General features: G+C 36.0%; 1 protein-coding gene across 1 annotated transcript in view; it reads left to right on the top strand.

The window, feature by feature from the left end:
• Positions 1-19,089, top strand: part of LHFPL6 (LHFPL tetraspan subfamily member 6) — a 284,585-nt gene that overhangs the window by 90,333 nt on the left and 175,163 nt on the right. The window lies entirely within an intron of this gene.

Here is a 19,089-nt window from a genome sequence, read left to right as displayed (position 1 = left end):
AGCAGCCTCATAATTGTGAAAGATGCCTGAAATTTTTTTTTTTTATGATGTGACTTTTTATAATCAGGTCTCTATATCCATTTTGAGTTTATTGTAGTATTTGATGTAAAACATTGATCTAGACTTCATTTCTGTCAAACTGTTCTCCAGTTTTCCTGGTAGGTTTTGTCACATAGATTTTATTTCTCAATAATTTAAGTTCCTTGGTTTATCAAACACTGGAAAACTAGGTTTGATCACTTGTTTCTTGTTTATCTTCTCTGTTCCGCTAATCAACTTTTTTGTATCCTAAGAAGTACCAAGTATTTTGAGGACTCCTGATTTCCAATATAATTTGAGGTCTAGTAATGCTTCTTTCGTACGTTTTCTCAGTATTCCCCTGCTGAGTATTTTACTAGAATATTTCAAGTACGTAAGGGTGTAATTTTTTTTAAGAATTATTTTCAGTGAATGGACTAAGTTTTGTTGTTATTGTTAGGGGCTATAGGGAAAACTAATTACATTAGTGAGTTTAAAAGGGCACTGTGATGAGTATAATCTATCATTTGACTCTTCTGCTAGAAGACTTCTGATTACAGTGGTATCCACTGAGTTGGCTGAATTTGATGGCAAATTGAACTCTGACCTTTAGAAAAAAAATTAGCTGAATCAGTCTTTTCAAATCATCAGTTAATATGGTAGAATTTTAGATTTAATGGCTGACTTGTGCAAGGATGGTCTTCCCACAGGGAAAATTCTGATTATTTCTCATACCAGTATCCAGGAGTATTTTATCTTGACACATCTGCTATTACATTCCAAGAAAACTGATTTCAAGGTATACCTATTCATTTTCCATGGATGGCTTAATAACCTGTAATGAAATTGTTCCACTCTGCTTATACTAACAGTTTTGGTAGCAGCTTCTCAAACTGAGAGTAAAAACACACTAATACTAGAATAGGACAAATACTCTGCTTTCTTATTGTTTCAGCTTCTCTAGTCATACATATTTTAGATATTTGTCAATAAAGATTGTTGAATATATATTTTTAAAACTGCTGAAAGTTGTATATATATTTATATACACATATATGTGTGTTTATATATGTACATATATGTGTAGGTAGATAGATAGATAGATAGATAGATAGCTGAACTTTGCCACATATAATACAAAATAAAGAGGAAAATCCAAAGTTGCCTTTCTATAGTAGGATATTTATTTGTCAAAAGTAACAGTTTGCTTTCTTCAACTCTTCACTTTATTTTGCTTGTGTAGACAAAAATCTTATAATTATAGTATAGAATAAAGCTTAACTGCTTTGGACATTATAAGATGAGATTATTTAGTGCCTGGAAGTGTGAGCAGTCAGCACAATGCTGAATAAATAGTTGTGGAAATGAACTGAATTATTACAAATCTGTCTTCCTGGACAGTTGGGCTCTAACTTCTTGAACAATAACTTTATTTTGCCTTCTGTTTAAATTCCCAATTTGGTCTTGCATTTACAATCATTTTTGGTTCTTTAGAAGTTAATAGACTCTGACAGGTTATATCACATGTGTCTCCCTGAAAAAAGAAGCTAATATATACAAATCATAGAAATAAGATTTCAAGCTGGAAGGGAACATTGTGTTCATAGAGCTCAACCAACTCATTTTATTTTTATTTTGTCACTGTCACTTACCACTGACACTCTCTCATTAATTCTCTCTCTCACTCTCTCCATCTGTCTGTCTGTCTATCTCATACACACACACACACACACACACACACATACGCACACATGCACTCTTAGTAGAAATCTCCCTTATAAAACATAAATAAGAACAGTCAAGCAGAATAAGTCAACACATTGGTCATGCTGGAAAACATATGCCTCATTTTGCACTTCTAGTCCACTTCTCTGCTGAGACATAAGAGACATGTTTCGGCATCAGTCTTCTATAGACATGACTGGTCATTGCACTGATCAGAGTTGTGAAATTTTTCAACATTGTTTTCATTATACTATCATGTCATCTGTTTTTGCTTACCTTACATCAATTCATAAAAGGGTTCCCTAGTTTTGAATTCTTAATATTTGTCATTTCACATAGCAAAATAATTATAATTATTTTAGGATAATTGAATATATCTTTATCAGGAAAGGACCTCAGACGACACCTAGTCCTACAACCTCATTTTGTAGATGAGGAAACTAAGACTCAAAGAGTTGAATAGGTTGCATAAGCTCACACAGATGGCAAGTGTTGGAGGTGAGCTATGAAGCCAGATCTTGTTTGCTTTCCAATGTTTCATTCATTTACTATGTTTTATTCATTTATTTCCCAAAAGATAGGTACCTATTTTTTCCCATTGTTTTGCTAATACAAAAAGAACTGCTATAAATATTTCTGTTTACGTGATAACTTGTCCTCTTTTTTTTTTTTTTGATACTCATGTTTATTTCTGGTATTGGTATTATTGGCTTAAAAAGTATATGCAATTTAGTGACTACTGGTATATATCAAAATTGTTTTCCAGAGCATTTGGACAAATTTGCAATTCTACCAAGTTATTATTGTGATTGTTTTTCCTTATCTCTTACAAAATTACTGTTTTTGTCTTTGTTATCTTTGTCGATCTGTTTTAATTTATATTTCTTTTATCTGGGATTTGAAACATTCTTTCACAAAGTTGTTGATAGCTTGTGTTTCTTCATTTGAAAACTGCCTGTTTATATCTTTTGACCACTTTTTAATCTCCTGAAGTGTGCTTTCTTAGATATTTATACCAATTTCCTGAGTATTGTAGCTATCAGACTTTATCAGAAATGTTTCCTTTAACACTTTTTCTCCAGTTAACTGCTTCTTTTCAAATGTTGGCTTACAATAATTTTTGTCTAAAAGCATTTAAATTTCCTGGTTGTTTGAAGTATTTTTTTGTTTCACCTGAAAAATTGACCTGAACATTTCAATGTTAGATTTAGGGTTTCCTTTACCTGGCGACATAAGAATTCTTTCTAATTTTACATTGTTCTAAGTTCTAGTAGTTCTGGTCAGTTTTCTTTAAGATTTCTTGAAATGTGTTCCATTTTTAGTTTGGGCATAGTTTTCTGGAAGGCCACTGATTCTTAAACTATCTCCTTGTCTGGTTTTCCAGATCAGTTTTTTTAAAAGTCTAACCCCAAATGTTAAATTTTTTAGTCTTTTCACTTTGTTCCAATATTTATTGTTGTATCATTGAATTTATGAGTTCTTTTTGCTCTATTCCATTTTAAAGGTATTCACAACTTATGTAAGCCTTTTAACCTTCTGTGCTAAGCTATTTATTCTCCTTCCAAGTCTTCCCTTAAAAGCTGTAATTCCATTCCTTATCTCTTATTTCATTTCTTTTCTCTGTTGTTGTAGTCTTTGTGGCAAATCTACTTACAATTATTGTACAGCTGTTTTCTTATTCTGGAATTATGTCTTGACGCTCTCCTAACCCACAGTATTTCTTCATTTTATTGGGACTTTATTGCAAGTGAGACTTGCCTAACGTCACTGACGTAGGTAAGTACAAAATCTGGGAGTTGAATGCAGATCTTCTTATTCCAAATCTACTACTTTTCTCACTAATTTGAACTCTTTCTGTCTGATCTGAAATGGATTCCTGACTAATGACACTGGACAAGTAGGAGTGCTTTAGCAAACTATATGGTGGATTTTCTACAGGTTATGTGGTTTAATTTTTGGGGCGTATCATCCCCTCTCAAGTTTTATAAGTGATATGGAGAGTTTTTGAAGTACATCAGAAAATACAACAGGCAGAAGCTTGTTTTTAGATGCATAGGGTAGAGAACATATTCTACATTGTTTAAGAGTGCAGAAAGCATCAAGGGACTGTGCATGCTGCAATTTATAAACCAACAACCAGCTATACTGTTTCTCTCGTCAGAATTCTTACAGCAGGAAAAATTAGTGAGTGGCTCTTTACATTATAGAAAGATTTGTAACTTTCCTGCCCTCCCAAGTATACTTTAAGACTGATCTTTTGTGGAAAACACACCAGACTGACTCCTTATGGAGAAATCCAAGAAAAAGTCACAAGCTTCTCAGTTGGCTGATAATGGCTGAATTCAGCAGCAATTTATTCTTGCTCAGAACTAAACCCATGTCAGGAACTTGAGAACTCAGACAAGGGAGATAGCAACCAGATTTAGCCTAAACATTATATTTCAAGAAATCTTAAAGAAAACTGCCCAGATTTCTTAGAAACAGAGGGAAGAGTAGAAAGAAAAAGAATTCACAAACTACCTCCTAAAAGAAACCCAAAATGAAAACTCCCAGAAACATGATAGGAAAATCCAGAGCTTCCAGTTTAAAAAACCTACTATAAGCATCCAGAAAGAAAGAATTCAGGGAGCATGAACACATAGTCAGGATTACATATGATTACATGTGATTATACAAAGGAGCAGAGAACTTGGAATACATATCCAGAAGGCTAAGGATATAGGTTTACTATAAAGAATACATGTCCCAGAAAAACTGAGTGTAATCCTCAAAGATGGATTTTAATGAAATAGAGGAATTCCTAGTATTTCTGATGAAAAGACCAGAGCTGCATAAAAATGTTGAAGTTCAAACACAGGAGTTAAGAGAAACATAAAAAGGCAAACATGAGTGAATAATCACATAGGACTAAACAAGGATAAATTGCTTGCATTCAAATATGAGGAAATGATACACGTTTCTCCTCTGAATTCTATCATCACCAGGGATCACAGAGTCTAATTATACAGAATTCCTACTTACCTATTTTTTTCTAAAAGTGGTTCCATTATGTCTTGATGATCTTAATAATGGAAAGAGAGGGAAAGAAGAATATACTGGAGGGAGAGAGGGGAAAGGAAAGGAAGGTTAGGGAAAATTCTTTCACAAAATTTGGTTGTACAGTAGCATTCTATACAACAAATAGGAAGGAGGGGAGCAGGTGACATTTGAACCTGTTAATAGTGAATCTCATCTCTTGGGAAGAGCACATGCAGGCACACATGCACAAACACACACACACACACACACACACACACAGAGTCAGGTACAGAAATACATTTCACTCCACAAGAAAATAGGAGGGAAACAGGAGAAGGGAAGAAAAGGGAAAAGGGGGAATTAGTTGGAGAGTAGATTAAGGATTAATTCTAAACAAAATGAACTCTAAGGAAGTATAAAAATATTTATAGAAGCCCTTTATGGAGGGCGCAAAGATTGGAAACTGAGGGGGGTATATCCATTAAGGAAAGAATGGTTGAACAAGTCATGATGTACAAATGTGATGGAATCTTATTGTGCTATAAGAAATGATAGAGATGGTTACAGAGAAACCTGGAAAGACTTGTTTGAATTGAAAAATGGGGTGAACACAATCAGGAGAAGAATTTATAATGATAACAATATTATAAAGAAAAATAACTTTGAATGACTTAGAGACTCCAATTATTATGATAAGTAAACATGATAGTAGAGAATTAATGAAACATACTTCTCACCTCCTGAGAATGCAAAATTTTATATACACATATGTATGTCAATCTGATGTGATGTATATGTATCACATTAGATAAACATGTATACACATATTATTTTGAATATGACCAATTGGGGAATTTGTTTTGCTCTATACACTTTTGTAATGGGTTTTTCTTTTGTTTTCAATCGAGTCAGTGTGGGAAGAGAAAAGGAGGATTTTTGCTGATTGAAAAATATAAAATTTAATTTAAAAAATAAAAAGACTATGTTTATATATAATTTTATTATAAATTTATTATAAATAATAATTTATATTATATAAAGTAAAATTTCCCCCAAACTAAAACTATTTTTCAGAGATCTGTAGGGCAGAGATGTCAAATGATATGATAAAATGTAGATAATATTACATTTAAAAACTAAATCTGCAGCAGCCTTAGCATACACACTCTATTTGAGTTTGGCATCATTGCTTTTGGGAACTCTGGTCTTCTACATGATCAGAGTAGAGAGACTTTGAAAAAGAATGTTACTGATACTTTTCTTTCTAAAATATTGTATATAAAATTATTTATGCATCTGAATTATTACATATGACTTTTTATTATAGACATAGGCTTAATTTCTTCAAAAATGTTCCAATTCCATTTTATCCTTAGGGTATCATATGTTTTCATGTCCCTGGATTAGCCTTTATGGGTTCTAACAACATATTCAGCCCTGAAACTGTATTTGGACAAATAAGTTTGGGAAATGCTGATTTCAAAAAAATTAGATACACCTATAACGCTAATGAGCCTCCTTTGAAAGAACTACACTTCCTCTCTTGTATTTGATGAAATTACTAGTTTTACTTGATGGGAGAAATGGTCATAATTCTTATTCATGGGTTAATAGTATGAAAATACTACGTTTTGTCATATTGTAAGGGGCTGCAATATGAAAGCAAAAGACGTCTTTTGCTTAATCCCTTCGAAAGTCTAATATTCCTAGCATCTTAGGAGATATTTTTTCTTTGTTCATTAACAGTGTTCTATAGTTCATGAACTGATATTTCATTTATCCCTCTTGTACTCTAATTTTTTTCTCCCAATCAGTAAATTGCATCTTTCATACACTCAGGTACCCAAAAACTAATTGTATAATTTAGAAATACAAAATTCTCATTACCCCCCCCCCCCACAGTCTTCTATAGTGTTTTTTCTTTGGAACCCTACGAACATTTGGCAAGATTTTCTCTGCTAACACCATCATAGAAACAAAACCAAGATGAGACATTTATGTTCAATGAAGGATCTGTGTTAATACCTTTTAATACCTTAGGATGGGTTACCTAGAAATTGGAATACCAGTCAGATTGACATAAGAAGACATCTGTGTCACGAGTTGGCCACTTGAAACAATATCACTCTTTATTTATGTAAACACGTTTGATGTTTGCTTTGCTGTCTTTTGTCTTAGGATGATTAAATTACACAGGAGGGCTCCTCTGTGTAAGTTGGATCTAGCATCTAATTTTCATCAAGTCTTTATTTTATCCAGTTTTACTGTTTAGTTAATTAAAGATTAAAAAGGTCAGATGACATGTCCAAGGTTTTTCACTGAGTCAATGACTTAGCTCAAATAAGCGTTTCTCCTGGTTTCTATTCCTGCTCTATTCCATTGCCACATTTTATATTCATCAATCTGTAATTAACGCTCGAATTAAAATTTTCCTGCTCTCCCTGTGAACTGTCCATATTTAAGAATCTTGAGTGCAAGTGGGATTTATGAAAAGTCTGTGTTCATATGCCTCATCTTTTATCCGAAAATGAGAAACACATAGAGATCAATTATGTTAATCTTCAGCTTGACAGATGCAGTTTCTAGGGATTTGTAACTTCATGCCAGCAGAATCAAGCCACCCGGTGTTCTGACTTACAACTGTGAAACTTGCGTGGAGCTGTATGATAAGTCATGTGCTGTCTGGTATTTGAAGCACTAGAAGTAGCAGAATGTAGGGCGGCCTGTAAATAAATTACCTCATTTCAGTGGCATGAAGGCTTTGCCAGCCTGGAAATGTTTTGCATTCATTTCCTAGGGGCCTTTGGATGTGCAGCATAGTTGTTGACTTTTTTTTTAGGGGATGCTGAAAGGCTTTAGATACCCTGATGCCATATGTTAAATTTGCAAGGGCTGAATGAGGAAGGTACAAGGAAAAGATTAGACAATGGGAAAACTATAATTAGCCTCCAAAGACTTTGGACTTTTTAGACAATGGAAATTAACATGCAAAAGAATTTTTTTTTTCAAAATTCCTTGATTGAAATTGAATGTGAATTTTCTTAAATTAATGCAATGAATAAAGAAAAGTTTGCACTACTACTAGACACGTGCTGCTGCTGTTGCTACTACTACTATTACTACTACTATTTATGTGAAGCTTTAAGGTCTTTAATAAAAAAAGTTTTTCATATGATGTCTCATTTAAATCTCATTGGGGGGTGGTAAATAAGATTATCCCCATTTGGCAGAGGGAGAAACTGAGGCTGAGAGGCTAAATGATTTTCCCAGGGTAACGCATGACTGAGGCAGGACAATTATATGGGTTTTCATTTATTGTCTTTTTTTGGGAGGAGAAAAGGGAAATGAATTAATCTCAAAATATGCTAAAGTTACCAAAATGAATAAAACTAGAGTATTTAATTTATCTCCCCTTTGAAAGTTGTGCAAACATAACAGCATTTTCCTTGGATGAAAAGAAATATTTTCTGGAATTGATTGAAATAATAATATTTGTGTAACTCCTAGGCTGCCCTGTCTCCTTCCCCCCTCAATCCCTCAGTAGAATACTGTGTTCTGGAAGAAGACATGTGAGTTTTGATGTTTCTACAAAGACAAATACACAGACAAATCAATGAGTTAAGTTAATCACCTCTACACAAATAACACTGGAGCTGCCCTTGAGTCTGTCAGAGATAAATTAGAAGGTGAGAGTGATAGTTGAAAATAATACTTATAAAAGATTAAAAAATAAAGGGAAATGGTTAGGGAACTGTTAAGATTGAGGTAGAGACTAAGGAAAGAGCAAGAAGAGGGTCTTTATCTTCTAGCATCTTCAAACAGTAAAAACAAAGTGTCAGCTTAGGTACATTTTATATCAATTCAGGTCTAGAGGCCAATTTGGCACAACATATGTTTGGATCATGTACTGTTAAATGCATGACCCTGCTCTGTGATGCTGATTTATAGCTTTGTACAGCTCAGGCTTTTGTTTTGCTTCTTGAGAAAAACCTCAGTTCATGATGGAAGGATAGATAACACTTGAGGTTGCCACAGAAGTTTTAAAGCATGTCACTCACACCTTGATGGCAATGAAGCCCCTCTCTAAACAGCATCGCTTTGTGAGTGGCACTAAGAGGAGCTGATACTATTTTGTCAGGAAAACTAAAATACAACACAGAATAAGGATTTTGCCAGGTGAGCTGCTTCAAGAAGTTGGTAAAGGCACAGTTGTTTCATTTAAAAGGAATTTAGACCTACACCAAGATGTGATAAACACAGAGCTTTGCTAGAACCTAGAAGGAATTTCTGAAACTGATTGTTTTTTTTTAGTAATCCATCAGAAAGTAGATTGATTTATTCCTGGAGGTACCCAGGGAACTCAGATAAACCACCCTTGTAAAGTTTTTTAACTTTGCCAATTATCTGAAGTGGGTTTCATTGCAAAAAAAAAAAAAAAAGGTTATTTTGAGGAAGGAGGACATACTTCAGCACTTTACTGTTGTATTTTTGGTTTTGGTTTGTGGTTGCTTGGATTTTAGAGTAGCATATAATATAAGCATTCTTCATGGGATTTCAATTTTGGAAATTGGACATCTTTTCTGGGATTCAAAAAATATATTCCCGTCAAATACATTTGTTTCTCTATCTTGTCTCCTCTCTCTCTCTCTCTCTCTCTCTCTCTCTCTCTCTCTCTCTCTTTCTCTCTCTTTCTCTCCTCTCTCTCTCTCTCTCTCTCTCTCTCTCCCTCTCTCTCCCCCCCTTCTCTCTCCCCACTCTGTCCATCTTCAAAACTGTTTTGCTTCTGACCAGAGCCTCCCCTAATCTGATCTCCCTTCTATCAGCCTCCCCTTCTTTTATCTCCCTCCCCTCCTACTTCTTTGTAAGATTTCAGTAGTCAAGAGTATGTATGTTATTCCCCCTTTGATTTAATTTTGATGAGAGTAAGATTTGTGTTTCTCACTCCCCCTCAATTGTTCCCTCCACTATAAAAGCTTTTTTGTGCCTCTTTTATATGAGAATATACTCCATTCCACTGCTCCTTTCTCATCCCTTAATTTTATTTTTTAGATATCATTCCATCATAGTCAACTCACACCCATATCCTCTGTCTATGTATATTCCTTTTAACTGCCCTAATAATGATATAATTCCTAGGAGTTACAAGTATCATCTTCTCATGTAGGAATGTAAACAGTTTCACCATATTGAATCCCTTATGATTTTTCTTTCCTATTTACCTTTCTATGTTTCTCTTGAATTTTGTATTTGAAAGTCAAATTCTTTATTTAGTTCTGGTCTTTTTAAACAGGAATGCTTGAAAATCCTCTATTTCATTAAGTATGCATTTTTCTCCTGAAGGATTATTATCAGTTTTGCTGGATAGGTGATTCTTCATTATAATCCTAGCTCCTTTGCCTCTCAGAATATCATATTCCAAGCCCTCTGATCCTTTAATGAAGAAGCTGCTAAATCTTGTGCTGTCCTGACCATGACTCCATAATGCTTGAATTGTTTCTTTCTGACTGCTTGAAATATTTTCTCCTTGACCTGGAATTTCTGAAATTTGACTTTAATATTCCTGGGGGTTTCCATTTTGGGATCTCTTTCAGAAAGTGGTTGGTGGATTCTTTCAATTTCTATTTTACCCTCTGGTTCTAGGATACCAGGGCAATTTTCCTTGATAATTTCTTGAAATATGATGTCCAGATTCTTTTTTTGATCATGGCTTTCAGATAGTCCAATAATTCTTAATTATCTCTCCTGGATCTATTTTTCCTTTCAGTTGTTTTTCCAATGAGATATTTTCTGCCCCCCTCCAAAACCTGTGAACCATTGTTCCACTTAGCTGCAGTTGTTTTCTGCCTTCTGATTTCCTTTACAGTATGGATGTCAAAACTGATATGACTCACTGCCTTGACCCTAATATAGGCTTTCAAGACAGGATTATTGCAATAGCTTTCTAGTTGGTCTTCCTGCCTTAAGTTTTTGCTCATTCTTGTCTATCTTCCCTTCAGTTATCAAATTGATCTTCCTAAAATACAAATCTGAATTATGTCATCCTTTACTCCACTGGCTCCCTATCAGCTCTAAGATACAATCCTTTGTTTGGTCCTTCATGATTTGGTTCCTTCCTACCCTCCAGTTTTCTTATATCTTACTCCTCTCCATGAACTCTGTGATCCAGTGGCACAGGCTTCCTTACTATTCTTCTCATATAATACTTCATCTCTCAACTCTGTGCATCTTCACTGGCTGTCCCTCATGTCTAGAATTCCTTCATTTTTCATATCACTTCTTAGCATCCTTGGCTTCCTTCCAGTCTCAGCTAAAATCCCACCTTTTGGAAGAAGCCTTTCTTGATCTTCTAGATAAGTGCTAGTGCCTACCCTCTGAAATTATCTTCAACTCATCCAGTCTTTATCTTGTTCATACATAGTTCACATGTTTTCTCCCTCATTAGATTGTGAGCTTCTTGAAGACTTGTTTTTGCCTTTCTTTGTACCCTTCGTGCTTGGCACAGCACCTGGCACATATTAGGCACTAAACAAATGCTTGTTTAGTTGAATTGGGCACTTAGGTGGTTCATAGAAGGCAGGACTGGAGTCAGGATGACCTGAGTTCAGATGTGACCTCAGGCTCTTCCTAGCCCTGTTAACTGGGCAAGTCACCTAACCCTACTTGCCTCAGTTTCCCCATCTGTAAAATGAGCTAGAGAAGGAAATGGCAAACTACTCTAGTATCTTTGCCAGCAAAATCCCAAATGGGATCACAAAGAGTTGTATGCTACTGAAACTGACTGAACAATAACAAAATTAGTTGAAATGACTTGATTTCCTGCAGTAGTATGTCTGTTTATTGATGATCTTTGGATAAGAAACCTATGCTATTCTGATCCAAGGATGTTGTCCCTTATCTCTTATGGTTATGGTTTTCTTCTTGGTACAGCAGTGACATGTTCATTTGGCTTGCTCTCCCAACAGATCTACTGATAAGTGATCCCAGTGCTGGGATAGAAGATGAATAGCACAAATCCTCTTGCCTTTTCTGATAACTCTGCCCAAACCCATTTTGAAAAGATCTGGTATCCAATATACATGGCTCAGACTCAAGCCTAAGTCATCTGTGGGTCAAAACTGGAGTAGATCTGGAAAGGAAGTTTTGTACAGGGAGGGCTAACCAGTGAGCAGAAACCTGAAAAGGCCATAAGGATCATAAGATTATAGATTTAGGGTTAGAAAGGATCTTAAAGTCATTTAGTATGATTGCTTCATTTTACAGATGAGTCAGTTAACTTGTCCAAGGTGAGATGGTAAGTAGCAAAATTGGGATTTGAACCCAGGATTTTTATACAATATAGCATGTATAAAAACATTTTTGTTATTAGCAGCATTGTCCTCATTCTCCAAAAGTATTTTTAATTCCTTCCATGACCTTGGTGCTGTTTTGGTACAGGTGAATACATAACACCAGGTAATATTCTACTACATATAAAACACACAAGGTATAGGTTAGTGATTAATACATTTATGAAATGATACTGACAGACTAGTACAGGATGACTGAAATTTCAAATGGGAGACTGATTTTTTAAAAAATAACCCAAAACTTTAGTAAAGACCTTATTTCTTTGCCTTCTCTATTTACTTCCCACTGTTTCCCCTTTGTCCACATGCCTTTCAAACAGAAAAAAAAAATGAATTGACCTGATACCTGTATGCTCCTTGTAGAACAAAGTGATTATTAATTATCATATAATTCTTAGTAATTGTTGAATGATTCATCCTGATATATAACTAGGGCATATATACATAAAAATTTATATATACGTATATACAACACATGTATATATAATATGCATACCTATGTACTATACTCATATATATTTTGTCCTTATATGATTTCATTTGTGTGAGGAGCATCTGGTAATGAAACTCTATCAATGCACATCAGTAACACATGCAACTTGGAGAAAGTTACCTGGGCCACTGAGAGGTTCAATCACTTTCTTGGAGTCACATAGCCAACATGTGGTATATGTCAGAGGCAGGGATTTCATCGAGTTCTCCATGACTAAGGCCAGCTCTCTATCTGTTACCCAATCCTGCCTCTCATAAACAAGTCAGAAAGGGTAAGTTCACTAGATTGTAATTAGCAAGATTCTCTTATGCATAATCATAGATTTTGGACCAGAAGATATCTCATAACCACAAAGGGGATAATGGAGATTTGCTCAGGGTTTCACTGGTAGTGAATGGCAAAGCTGGGAGAAAAACCCAGGTCCCTCTGACTCCAAATGGAAGGGTTTCTCCATTATACCACACTGCTTTCTTTTGAAGATGAATCCCTATGAATGCTATTCCTGAGTATTTTGAACAACTTCCATCCTCCATGAGTTTTCTTGCACCCAGTGGCTGTAGCATTATCTACCAATCCCATAAGTAACCATAGTTGACATGTAGTTGTTCACTTAATTGAAATACAAGTAATGTTCCAAATTGTTTTCCACAATTTTCTTTCCACTTCTAATTTTGTTCCCCCCCCCCCCCCCCCGACCCCAGGAAGCATATTTGGTTATTTCAGTAACAATAGCTCTTTGAGAAAATTGTTGAAGGGTTTAGGTAAGTTGGAGAGATGCCACAGAAAGTCTCCTTTAGACCTCCTCTTCCATTGCTCAGAGGAAAAATCCAGTGTCATTAGCTCTTTGAGATCGTTCTCTGAACACTAAGTTCCCTCTTACCTTGGAATGCTGAAAGCAACTGGCCTCCAGCTGCCTAAAAACCAATTGGTTCTGGATTCTTTGCTTCACATGACTGACTGTTGGAAAGGTAAACTTTATTCACAGATTCTCTGCAGTTGCTACGGAGATCCCAAGTCAGATTGCCCTGGGGCAAAAGATGCTCCTCCATAAAGCAGTAATGAAAGAACAGGGCTTGAGGAATATCATTTTCCAAATTCAACAAAAGCAATTCAAAATGTATAATTTGGCAGTCTTAACAGTGCCTTTCATGGGTAATGCTATCTTTAATTAGTTTTTAATCTCCAGTAAAAGGCCATGCTTGCAAAGGTCTCCATAGAAATGCTTATTATAGTGTATCTGTGAACTTTGTGCGGGTATTGAGTAACAACAACGCATCCTCCCTGAGTGTGCTATGCAATCAGCTGCATTTCTTTGAAAAATGTTAGCAATCTCCTAGCACAGTGAGTTTCTGCCATAAGGTCTCTCCTGTTTCTCATGCCCTATGAGCCTTTCCTTTCAGTTTGTTCTGCCCAGTTCTTTCAATGGCTCCATTTCTTTAGCTCTTTTCTGGGGATCCTTTTAGCCTGATAAAGCATCAGTAAATGTCTCAGGTGCTACAAGGTAGGCATGTTCACACTTGGTTCAATAGCAAAGAGCGCCTGGCAGCTTGATAGGACCTTGATTTACAAGGTAAACTGACTTCAGTTACCCTTCTTCATTGCAGAGATGTCGTCCTGGGTCTCCCAGTCCCAGATTGCAATACCACAGATTGACATAAGCACCATTTGCTTAGAGTAATGCTTGCTGAGACTAGTAGTCTAAAGGTCACCCATAACATAGAGCAATTGGTGCAAAAGATTCTCAATGCATTGCATGGATACATGGTCTTTAAGAATGAGCGGCATACCATGGGTTTTCCCTTAAATTAGAGCATGCCTCTGTTTACTGAATGGGTGGTCACTGCACAATACCAATGCTTTTATAAAATGTTTATAAAAGACTTGTTTACTTAGAAAAGGGGTACACATTCTTTAGGAAATTGATATTTTTCTTTCTATGAAATACCTACTCTTTGACAATCCATAGCAAGGGAACATGGCAGTAGAAACAAAGCAGTAAGCCTGTTAAAATCTAACTCAGCCTTTAATAAGGGAATGCCATGTTTCATTTAAAAGCTTCTCCTCACCTCCTTTTTTTGTGCTGTCAAGTGAATGAAAAGCTGGAGTTATAATTACACGGCTGCCTTTGCTTCATATTGTCTGTAAGATCTCACATTATGTTTCCACACCTTTCCATCCCCCTCCCATCTCCCTCTCTCTTCCTTCCTCCCTCCCTGACTTTTCCACTTGCTTTTTCTTAAGTAGCTATCAGAATGCTAGAGCTTTGTTGATTAAGCAGCTGACTGGCTGTGGTCCTTGTTAATTAGGGGGTGACAAGCAAAAAAATAAAATAAAATCGATGACTGCACTTGGAATGTTTCACACCATGGGCTATCATTCCAGCCCCGTTGGGTGGAAAATGAGGTGACTTTTAGTTTCCACCTCTTACCAGAGCGTGAAATCAGAATGAAACTAACTTTGACAGATGTTCACTCACTTGAATTTAGGGATCTTACTGCTTTTATCAAGTCCATGCTACCTTTTTCTGGATTTGTCATATTATTCTTCAGTGGCCACCATTAGGATCCTCACCAGCCACGCCTCGTTATAAGACTTGGTCAAGTTTTATTTATTGCTACCCACTGATCCCATTCATGTCAGTTGGACAGTAGACTTTCTTTTTTCCTAATCATACCCATTAACCACAGTGGTAACTGTAGGATATATACCAGTGCACAAATAGCAGTATAAAATATTGGAAATCATCACAACTATTCCCTTGAAAATTATCATATGTAATGAAAAAGAATAATAGGCTGGCAAGCTAATACATGGAAATTCTCTTTAAAGTGGATGACTGTACATTCTACAAGGAACAGAACTTCTGGCTTGATTTTAAAGGGAGATTTGATTTGAATTTAGTAGTGGGAGAAAGCCAGAACAATGGGAACCTACTATGTGAATTCTCACAGGCCTGTTAGAATAAAATGCTAGGACTGGGAAAAGAATTTATGCTGCACTTATTAAAGTGTAGTAAAATCCACTTCATACATACCACTGAGGTGATTATGCTTGTGAATCAAGTTATGTTCCCCATGTACATGAGGGCATATAGAGAGTCCCATAGTACAATTTAAGAAGTTGATGATAAGTTTGATCCTTATTCACCAGCATCTATAGTTTGATGAGATTCTACTGTAAAATGGAAATAACTTTCATAGATTGGTATATCTCAATCATAATTTCCTAAATTAATTTGCCTTCATAATTGTCTAGATCTTGAAATTTGTTGACAGAAACCATAAATGCTAATAATGGAGTCATAGAATACCTCCAAGGATAAAAGGGCATAGAAAGGTGGTAGGATACAGCAGATAAGACATTGGATTTGGAGTCAAATGACCTGGTTTTGAATCTTAAATCTGTGACTACTTGTGTGACCTTGGGCAAATCTCTCTTGATTTTCCACAGCCTCAGTTTCTGGTCAGTAAAATCAAGGGGCTGGTTTCTGCCATTCTTACCTGCTCTAAATCTATACTTCTACAACATTCTGAAACATTATAAAGACTAAGATGATTTTCATGCCAAAAAGAAAAAAATTCTACACGCAATAGGTTTGGCCATAGACTTAAATAGGGCAGAGCTATAGCATTTGAGAGAGGAATAGTCCTCTAGTACCTCAAGCTTAGAGTTCTCTCCCTAATGACTCTGTTGGGATGATTCAACACGTCATCTTATTCTCTTTCCGAGGACTGTCCTGTCCCATCTCTATGATGAGGTGTTTGCTCTTCAATGCCAGTTCTCCATTCTGTAAGGCTCTTTCTTAAGGTCAGCTACAATTGTGTCTTTGACTTATGCTGAGATTTTTGTTGTCTGTAGTCAATATAACACCCTTCTGAGTTGAACCCAGTGCAACATTGACTTCACTTTTTATTGACCCTTGGTGCTGCTTGCCATCTTGAGATGAAAGAACATAATCTGCCTCTTGCTTTTTGTGCCTGGGAAGGATATTTCATACTCTCCCCAATGTCTTCATCCTTTCTTTCATGATTCATCTCAACTCTTTCCTCTCTTCCTCAGATTTAGGGAGCAGCAAATTTCCTACAGCTGGGTGGCACAGTGGATAGAGTGTTGGGCTTGGAGTCAGGAAGACTGAGGTCAAATTAGGCCTCTGATGCTCACTAGCTATGTGACCCTGGGCAAATCATTGAACTCTGTTTGCCTCTTTTCCTCATCTGTAAAATGAGCTGGAGAAGGAAGTGGCAAACTATTCTGGTATCTTTGCCAAGAAAACCCCAAATGGGGTCACAAGGAGTTGGACAGGACTGAATCAACTGAACAACAATATTCCCCATCTTTTTCTGTTCACATATAATTATTTTTAATATGGGTTCTTTCATGTAGACCTTCTATTCACATCCTTGTGGAGTACCTAGTTTTGGGGGAACACAGTTTTGGAAACCATTCTAAACTATGTCTAAACATTTGAGTGAAGTGTAAAGGTCTGGGCAAGGACTCTTATTTTTGCTTTTTATCCCTAACACCTAGCACAATTCCTTGCCTATTGCAGAAATTTAATATGTATTTATTGAGTTATTGCCTTCTAGATTTTCCATAGTAATCATTGATAATTGCCTTTTTTGAAGTCTTCAAAATATTTATTTCAATCAGCCTCTTTCTTGCTTCTATTTATTTTGCATCATGAAATTTTAGAAGTATTAACATGTCTTGGCCAATTTATATAGTTCATGAGTTATACCTTTGTTTATTTCATTGAGATCACATGCATGCATATTTTTCATACCCTTCTGTTGTGTGTTTAGTAGCAAATGAAGCTCCAGATTAGTACCTCAATCCCCTAACATATCATATGTCCCATGGTTAATACTGCAGGAAGAAACTAATTTTAAACCCTGAAACTTGTGGTGAAACTACATTAAGGAAATACTATAATTTAATAGGCAAATATTTGAATGGATTACTTGAGATAACTGGCCTAATGTTTGTTCATCTGAAATCAGGCCAACCTGCTTTTGCAGTTAACTATTTGGAAATTCATTAAAGGAATTTTGGTTAACCTAAATGCTTTGAAATGTATTTTTTCTGCTGTGAATTTATTGATTGGGTTTAAAAAATGAAAAAGACTTTCTATTCGTCATGTCTTTGGTGACTCAATTTTCATGCCATGCAGTGCAAAGCACTCTACTTATCTATTTATTACATCTTTACTGCATATAATACCATCAGCTAAAATGTTGTTACATGAGCAGGATTTCTATAGCTTCATGGCTGCATAGAATTCACCAATATTTGGTGTGTGTCCTCAGGGGCCTGGTAACTTAAAGCAGCTCCATCAAGTTACTGGCTAAAGATAGCCAGAAGTGAAGCCTTCACTTTTCACTAGGTTGTGTAGCTGTCGATGCCATAAAACATCCCAAAGATAGGGAGAGGAAATGGACCTGTCATTTCTATGGGACAGAGAATGCATGGTAAGGAGAGTCCTTTGCTAATGAAATTTATTACCTCTGCCACTTAGAGAGGAGCTTAGAGCTCTGAGCGATTGTGACTCCCAGAATCACACAGCCTAGGTGTCTCTAGCTCTAAGTTCTATGATCCACAATATTCCACACTGCCTCCCTCCCATAAAATTGGGATGGTTATTTTGACACATACATAAACAATTGTATAGGGTGGCCTCTAGAGTTTTACTTTTTAAAATGGCTACAGAGTTTCTTAGGGCAGCTATGTAGCTCAATGGACAGAGTGCCCAGCCTGGAGTCAGAAAGACTGCTCTCCCTCAGTTCAAATCTGGTCTCAGATAGCTTTGTGACCGTGCGCAAGTCATTTAACCCTGTTTTACTTAGGTTCCTCATCTGTAAAATGAAATAGAGAAAGAAATGACAAACCACTCCAGTATCTTTGCCAAGAAAATCCCAAACAGGGTGGTGATTGGGATCAGACATGCCTGAAACAACTGACCAACAATACCACAGAATTTCTTAAGTACAACCCACATAGGACTGACTGATAACATAGTCATGAATTGTTACAATAAAAGACCCTCCTTCTTTAAACAAAATTGCTTATACTGGAAACCCACCACATTCTTTTTTGTAAGTGTTCTCAGAGAAATCATGTTCTGGGTGAAAGCTACAACCCTAGGGCTTCTTTGATCAGGCTAATTACAACTTGAACATGAAAGAAATATTAATTACTTGACTTCTGCCTCTTGCTTTTCTTTGTAACATATTACCATGCTCTGCATTACTCTGAGGTTGTACCCCAACATTCATTTGAATTAGCATGTGATGGTTTTTGTGGGACTCTCTGGACAACTGAAAGGAAGGTATCATTCTTTATGGTTCATGAAGATTAGGATTTGGGATGGAAGTAAAAGAAATAATAGCTGAAAGTAAAGAATGAGTTCTGTGTGTGGAAATTCTTCCAATGAACCTTGTCTCTGGAGGAGATGCAGCAAAGATTCCCAGAAATGGAGTATTTGGGAAGCAT

The sequence above is a fragment of the Notamacropus eugenii genome, chromosome 5 (assembly GCF_028372415.1).
Source record: "Notamacropus eugenii isolate mMacEug1 chromosome 5, mMacEug1.pri_v2, whole genome shotgun sequence".
NCBI classification, from domain to species: Eukaryota; Metazoa; Chordata; class Mammalia; order Diprotodontia; family Macropodidae; genus Notamacropus; species Notamacropus eugenii.
This window is presented reverse-complemented; position numbering and strand designations above follow the sequence as displayed.